This window comes from Kryptolebias marmoratus, linkage group LG23 (assembly GCF_001649575.2).
Source record: "Kryptolebias marmoratus isolate JLee-2015 linkage group LG23, ASM164957v2, whole genome shotgun sequence".
Taxonomy (NCBI): Eukaryota; Metazoa; Chordata; class Actinopteri; order Cyprinodontiformes; family Rivulidae; genus Kryptolebias; species Kryptolebias marmoratus.
Genome location: NC_051452.1, coordinates 1,242,494 through 1,250,264, shown reverse-complemented (window position 1 = coordinate 1,250,264; position 7,771 = coordinate 1,242,494). Strand labels below are relative to the sequence as shown.

At 42.7% G+C, this 7,771-nt stretch overlaps 1 long non-coding RNA gene across 1 annotated transcript; it reads right to left on the bottom strand.

Annotated features, from left to right (window-relative positions):
- Positions 1-2,026: 2,026 nt before the first annotated feature.
- LOC108249470 lies at positions 2,027-2,564 on the bottom strand. The gene is made up of 3 exons (XR_001809213.3): positions 2,452-2,564; positions 2,289-2,330; positions 2,027-2,063 (listed from the first exon to the last, which is right to left on the bottom strand). It is a non-coding gene; the product is annotated as an uncharacterized LOC108249470 (long non-coding RNA).
- Between the last annotated feature and the right edge of the window lie 5,207 nt (positions 2,565-7,771).

Genomic DNA, 7,771 nt, shown 5'->3' with positions numbered 1-7,771 from the left:
GGGGGGGGGGGGGGGAATTAATGGAAACACACCAGCTCAGTAAAGAACTGTTTACATCAAAAAGTAGCACATTTTTTAAAATATCCATGCTAACCGATGAGGAACATGCTAATGCTAGTCGGTCAACATAAATTTGCAATATTTGCTTTTTTTTCTGCACTGTGGCATTTATTCTTTCAGACAACATAAATATTCAATCCTCATCCTCAGTTTTAGGACAGTTTCATAAATATAAATGCTTTTTTGAAGAGGGGAAAAAGGTTTTATTTATCAGCTAGCTAGTTAGCGAGCGTTAGCTTAGTTGCTAATATGTTGGTAAAGTCATCTTTTTCAAGGGGTTATTTGTGCCTGACTAAATTCAAACTACTGTATGGTTCTTTTATGTAGTTGTAGGTTATTCTTTTGACACTTGAGGTTAAAATATAGAGCAAAATAACCAATATTTTCACCCTTTTTGGGTTTTTTTTTTTTCTGCTTCTTCGTAGTTTTGTCTGCCTAAAAGGATAGTTTGGATATTTTGAACCGGAGGTCTGTGGAGGGGTTATCAGCAGTCAGTGTCTCACCTGAATTAGACAGGATTAAGCATGGACTATGATATTTTTGAGATTTTTGAGCTGTTTTAAAAAAATCCACTCGGGGAAAGACCAAGTTTAATGTACTTTACTCCAAACTGAGAATGTGCTCGACCTTGGGTAACTTTTCCACAGAAACCAAAAAAAATAAAGAAGTAAAATTCAAACTACCCTTTTACGGAGCCTTAAAACGCGTATATTTGTGGGGACGATAGAATTTAGGTCAAATGAGCCAAGTGTCATGGAGGAAACATGTAAATAGCCTTTTTCATTTTTAACTTTTTCCTTCGATAAATAAAAAAAGTTTGTAACCAGCCCTTCGATGAAAAAAAAAAAAAAACGAAGAAGAAAACCAGACAAAGTCTAATGTTGACTTTCAATTTATTTAGTGTATGTACTCGTCTTGGATATGTTTTTCATAAAGTTTGTGTACCTGCGGCTCATTTTGTCCTTGCAGCTTGTCGAACGAAGACCTTCGCTTTTTTTGTTTGGTTCTTTTCGAACTGGAGGACGTGAGCGCAGGTGTTGACGTTACGCTCTCCGAGGGACCTGAAAATCACAGCATGTGTGACTTGTTGGTCGGCGGTGAGTCCTACTCAGGAACAAACGGACTCCTGTTCTCAGCAGGAGGAATGCCTCAACATCAGCGCATCGTGAACCACGCGGACGCTAAACATCGGCTGTTGAGGACGTTGTCTTGGATAACTTCGGGGCACCTAACAGGTTGTGTTGCACAGTAAATACGCCCTTCTTTCAGTCCTAAGGTACACACCATGAATGTCCTGGTTTGTTAGGCCAGTGTCTCACTGGGTTGCAACTGTTGGCGAGCTGCGTTTGCGAGGACGTCTCAGGACGTCTGCAGGGCTCCCTAGTTTCGCAGAGGCTTGCGAACTTGTCGCTTGAATTTTGAGCATATTCGAAAACCGTTCACTCAAAATAATCCCAGAGTTGTTGCAGGCATCTCAAAACCACCTTGAACCTTTCTCAGTTTGGTTGCAAGTGTTTCGAACCCTTCTCAGTTTGGTTGCAGGCGCCTCAAACGCTTCTGAAATTCGTCACAGATAGGTTGCAACTGCTGCAACAACCCGTCTCAAACACTTTTCAGTTCTGGCACAGTTGACTTAAATCCACCTCGAACCCATCTCAATTTGTTGCGGGCATCTTAACCTATCTTAAAGTCTTCTCAATGTTGTTGCAGTTTTGAACCCTTCTCAAATTTGTTGCGGGTGCCTTAAACTTATCAGTTTATTTGCGGCTGTCTTGAACCTAACCTTAACCCTAACCCTTCTCAGTTTTGTTGCGGACATCTTGAAACACTCCCAATTTTGTTGCAGGTGTCTCAAACCCATCTCAATTTTGTTGAGGGCATCTTAACCTATCTTAAACTCTTCTCAATGTTGTTGCAGTTGACTTTAACCTGTTTTGAACCATTCTCAAATTTGCTGCGGGTGCCTTAAACCTTTATCAATTTATCCTCTTTTAGTCTCGAACCTGTCTGAAACCCTTCTCAATTTCGTAGCAGACAACTTGAACCTATCACAAACTCTTCTCAATTTTGTTGCTGACAACTTGAACTCGTCTTGAACCCATCTCAATTTAGTTGCGGGCATCTTAACCTATATTAAACTCTTCTCAATGTTGTTGCAGTTGACTTTAACCTGTTTTGAACCATTCTCAAATTTGTCCCTCATCAATTTATTTGTGAGAGTCTTGAACCTGTCTGAAACCCTTCTCAATTTCGTAGCAGACAACTTGAACCTATCACAAACTCTTCTCAATTTTGTTGCCGACAACTTGACTTTAACCTGTTTTGAACCATTCTCAAATTTGTTGCGGGTGCCTTAAACCTTTATCAATTTATCCTCTTTTAGTCTTGAACCTATCACAAACTCTTCTCAATTTTGTTGCTGACAACTTGAACTCGTCTTGAACCCATCTCAATTTAGTTGCGGGCATCTTAACCTATATTAAATTCTTCTCAATTTTGTTGCAGTTGACTTTAACCTGTTTTGAACCATTCTCAAATTTGTTGCGGGTGCCTTAAACCCTTAACAATTTATTTGCGTAAGTCTTGAACTCGTCTTGAACCTATATCAATTTTGTTGCGGGCATCAAAAACTGAGACTTCTCAAACTCTTCTCAAATTTGTTACAGTTGACTTTAACGTGTTTTGAACCATTCTCAAATTTGTCCCTCATCAATTTATTTGTGAGAGTCTTGAACCTGTCTGAAACCCTTCTCAATTTTGTAGCAGACAACTTGAACCCATCAAAAACTGTTCTCAGTTTTGTTGCCGACAACTTGAACTCATCTTGAACCCTTCTCAATTTTGTCATAAAGGGCAATTTTGTTGCAGGCACTGTAAACCTGTCTCAAGCCCTTCTCAAATTTGTTGCAGGTGCCTTAAACCCTTATCAATTTGTTTGCGGGAGTCTTGAACCAAACCTTAAGCCTAACCCTTCTCAATTTTGTTGTAGACATCTTGAAACCTTCCCAATTTTGTTGCAGGTGTCTCAAACCTATCTCAATTTTGTTGCAGTTGACTTTAACCTGTTTTAAACCCTTCTCAATTTTGTTGCGGGTGCCTTGAACCATTACTAGTTTATTTGCGGGAGTCTTGAGGCGGTCTCAAACCCTTCTCAATTTTGTTGCGGACAACTTGAACTCGTCTTGAACCCATCTCAATTTAGTTGCAGGCATCTTAACCTATCTTAAACTCTTCTCAATATTGTTGTAGTTGACTTTAACCTGTTTTGAACCCTTCTCAATTTTGTCATAAATGTCTCAAACCCATCTCAATTTTGCTGCAGGCACTGTAAACCTGTCTCAAGCCCTTCTCAAATTTGTTGCAGGTGCCTTAAACCCTTACTAGTTTATTTGCGGGAGTCTTGAGCCTGTCTCAAACCCTTTTCAATTTTGTTGCAGACAACTTGAACTCGTCTTGAACCCATCTCAATTTTGTTGCGGGCATCAAAAACTGAGACTTCTCAAACTCTTCTCAAATTTGTTGCAGTTGACTTAAACCTGTTTTGAAGCCTTCTCAATTTTGTTGTGAGTGTCTCAAACCCGTCTCAGTTTTGTTTAGGGCATCTTATCCTATCTTAAACTCCTCTCAATTTCATTGCAGTTGACCTAAACCCATTTTAAACCCTTTTCAAATTTGTTGCAGGTGCCTTGAACTCAGTTTTGTTGCGGACATCTTGAAACCTTCCCAATTTTGTTGCGGGTGTCTCCAACTTATCACAAACTCGTCTCAATTTTGTTGCAGGCAACTTGAACTCGCCCCAAATCCTTCTCACTTTAGCCGTGGGCGTCTTGAACCCGCTTCAGACCGTCCCCAACTTTGTTGCGGGTGTCTCCAACCCTTCTCAGTTTAGTTTTCAGAAATGTTAGAGCAATAGCGCTGTGTTTTGACACCTGCACAGAAGCCCGAACGTCCAGGTGTAAAAACCACGTCGGTGATAAACAATAATTACCTCAAAAACTGGTCCAAATCCGCCTACCTTCATTGGAAAATGGACTCTAGAACAATGATTCCCAAAGTTAGGGGTCGGGACCCCAATGTGGGTCACCCAACACCAAGCAGGGGTCCTTAGATAATCTCCAGATATGAAGTTACAATAAAAACCCAGTTTTTATGATATATTTACACCATAATTGTTACAGAGAATTGAAATACAAGTCATTTAATGATTTAAAAAATAGCAAAATGGATGCTAAGACTGTTTGTGTTGCCATTATGCCCTTATTTAATAGGATCATTAACACTTTTGGATGTTTAAACAGCCAACAGATGGGGTCACACACCTTTGTCACTGTTATTTTATGGGTCGGAAGCTGAAAAGTTTGGGAACCAGTGCTCTAGAGGAATAAATCAGAAACACTGGAGTACACAGCGGGTACGATGTGGGTGGAAGTCAGCAACAGAATCATGTTTCGAAAACAATGCAAACAAAACTAAACTCAAGGCTGCTTAGTTTTCGGGTCACAAACGTGCAAAATTCAGCGACCCTGCAGCTGAAAAGACGCCTATTTCATTGTCATCTTGAGTTGCCAATGGTCGCAGCCCTGTGAAACGCTCCTCACAGAAACGAACAGCACCAAGATGCATATAAGAATGTGTTGATGTGTCACACCTTAGTGCTGACAGGGTGCGCTGGCTTTTACCACAACCGCTGTAGCTAGGTGTTTCCCTCAGCTTCTACTGTGCCAGCTTTGCCATTCGAACCAAAACTGGACCTGAACCCGTCAAGCCATCTGTTTAAAACTCTAATGTCCGTTGCCTTTCCATGACACGCCGCAGCGTTTCTGCGCCGGACTGGCCGGAGACCCGAGGCCGCAGCTTTGAGGTCGTCGAAGGGCCGCCGTCTGTCGGCTGAGGACGGCGTTTCCGACGGAAAGTGGAGCTGAAAGCCCCGATGTATTCATCAGGGTCGACGTGGCAGCAGACCCCGTCCCCCACCCGCCGGTAACAGCCACCATGTGTCTCTGCTGCTTATCGTACATCGGCAAGATGTCTTCGACGGATTCAAGCTCGTTTGTCGAGACGAAAGGACTGCAGCAGGCCTTTTGGTCCCCGTTTGATCGTCGTTCCCTGAAAACCTCTTCTTTCTTTTTTTTAAAGACATAGCTCAAGAACTTGAATTCTTTTAAGGGGAAAATGTGCCACTTCTGCTTACGTTTTTTTGCAGCGATACAGCGAAGGCATTGAAGCCGGTTCTATGCCGCTCGTTCTGTGTTTCTCGCGCCACGTTTGTGCCGTGTACGGTGCCTCGGAGAGGGTCGAGTCGGAGCGGGGAGCGACGGCGACTTCCGTGTAAAACGCCGCACATTTTAGGGGCACGGACGTTGCTCAAATGTTGAAACTTCGTTGAAACTGCGATTAAAGCTGCTACCTGAAGCAAAAAGCTGACGTCCGCGTTTGATTCCCTGCCGATGTTTTCAGGCTTGTTGCACATTTTCACTCTGTCACTTTATAGAAAAAGTACTTTTTTTTTTCTTTTGCCAGTCTGAGCGCAGATCTCCCGAACTTGGGAGGCTACCACTGGTAAAACTAGATTGTTCTACATTAGATTTGCATTTCAGAGGAAGCCATGGACTCTACAACATACTCAAATAAAACGACTAGATCGGCTTTGTTTGTTTCTCTTTTAAACTACAACCAAAACTTATCACCAACCGTAAGAAACCGCCTGTTCACCAATCCTCCTTTTTCGATTTTGTAATTTTCTGCTCGTTGTACTATATCCGACAATCCTTCATGCCTTTCGCCGTGAAATGCCAGCTCTAAGAAAATATTACCAGATTTCCTAAACCAGCCTTTCCCAACCGGTAGTCATCAGGATCCGCTGTCCTGCGTACTATGCACAAGCTACAGCTCACAAAGTGTGAAAATGTTGCTTTTTTACCATATTTCTGTAAATATGAGTCCAAAAAAGACACAATCTAGTGATCCCAGTAGCCAAAATAGCCTTCTAATCTACTTTTAAATCGTAGTTTTTCGAACAGGGATGCCATTAAGAATCAATACGTTGTCGTATAACCCTGATAGTTTTCCTTTGAAATGGACCGTTTTTCTCTGCCAGCTGCCGTAGTGTCGGGAAATCCCTTCGTACAGTGTTAGACATTCCCTCTTTTTGAATACAGGTCTGGAATTCCCAACGACGTAGTTTTTGTTAAACCAAACTAGTGATAAGTCGGCAAATTTCCACAAACGCCGACTCGTTTTGAAGCTTCTGAGATGGAGAAATTTAAAATAATAGTCACTCGGTATTAAAAAGTCGCCATTTCGCCAGCACAGGTCACGAGAGCGCTTTAGGATCACCCCCCTTCATCCTATTTTTTGACAAAAAAACTATGCGATTAGCGATGATCTGTAGATTTTATTTGCTTTTTGGAACTTGTCTCAGGACCTCCCAGCTGGTGTTTCATGACCCACATTTGGGTACTGCCACCAGGCATTGGGAGCCGTTGCTTAAAACTTTTCATTGTTGAGCTAAACGTGGTCAGATTAGGATTATTTCACGACTGTTTTCAGTTGCATAAGACCAGTGGAAAGCTGTCACCGTTTAGTTGCGTCACATGAGATAAACGTGACAAACACAGGTTTACCAGACAGCTTTGAATAAGAAAACGGTAGATTTAGCCAGACTTTATGAAAATAAGTGGTGACTCCAAACAAAGTGACCCTTAGATCACAGTTGAATGAAGACTTTGTGGCTGAAACATCCATTTTAAATCAACGTCATTCGTATTTTGTGCTTTTATGTTGCCTTAAACGTAGTTTAGCCAGTTTTAGAGTCACTTCGAGTCAAAATGGCCGCCTCAGCTTATTAAACTTAACCAACACAAACGCACACAAATCACAACATAATCTTAGTTTACAACTCCAGTAATAAAAGTGGCGGGCTTTTAATATCAGCTTCATTTTTTTCTGTCTGGGTAGACTTGACAGGAAGTGCTGCATTTTGTACCGGAAGTAGACCGAAATATATGTTTGCTGGTGATTTTTGGACCTTAAAAGAACAACAAGCCGTCACAGTTTGATTTAAAAAATCTATTTTCCCGGCAGGTTATTAAAAAATAACCCTGCAGCTGAAGCTACAAAGCGGAGAACGTCGGCGTTTTACCGCCGCCTGTCATTCCACTCTTCGCCACCAGATGGCAGCGTCGCCTCTCGGATGTGACGCCGTTTATTTATTTATTTCCTTTTTTTTATTCCGCCGCGCGAAGAAGAAGCTCAGAGGTCCAATTATGCCTCCAGGTGTGCGCGTTGGCGAGCCGACCGCCGGACGGCAGGAGTTTCTCTCATTTGCCTTCTGAATTATTCGGGCGGCGGCGGCGGGACGGAGAAGAAGAAGAAGAAGAAGAAGAAGGACGGAGGAGGCGAGTTTAAACACTTGGTTTTTTTTTCTTTAAAAAAAGGGCAATTAATTTGAAAAGTCTCAAAATGGAGACGTTTTCTCGAGGAGGAGGAGGAGGAGGAGGAGGAGGAGGAGGGGGGTTATTCTGCCATGACGTCGCGCGCAGATAGAAGGAGGAGGAACCTGAGCGCTTTCCGCTCCTCTCGCCCGCGGACGGCAGGTACATGAGTCACCCAAACAGGTCTGTGTCCCCCCCACCTCCTCCTCCTCCTCCTCCCCCCCAGGAGGAGCCATAGAGGCGGGAGGAGGGAGGCGGCCCTCCTCCTCCTCCTCCCT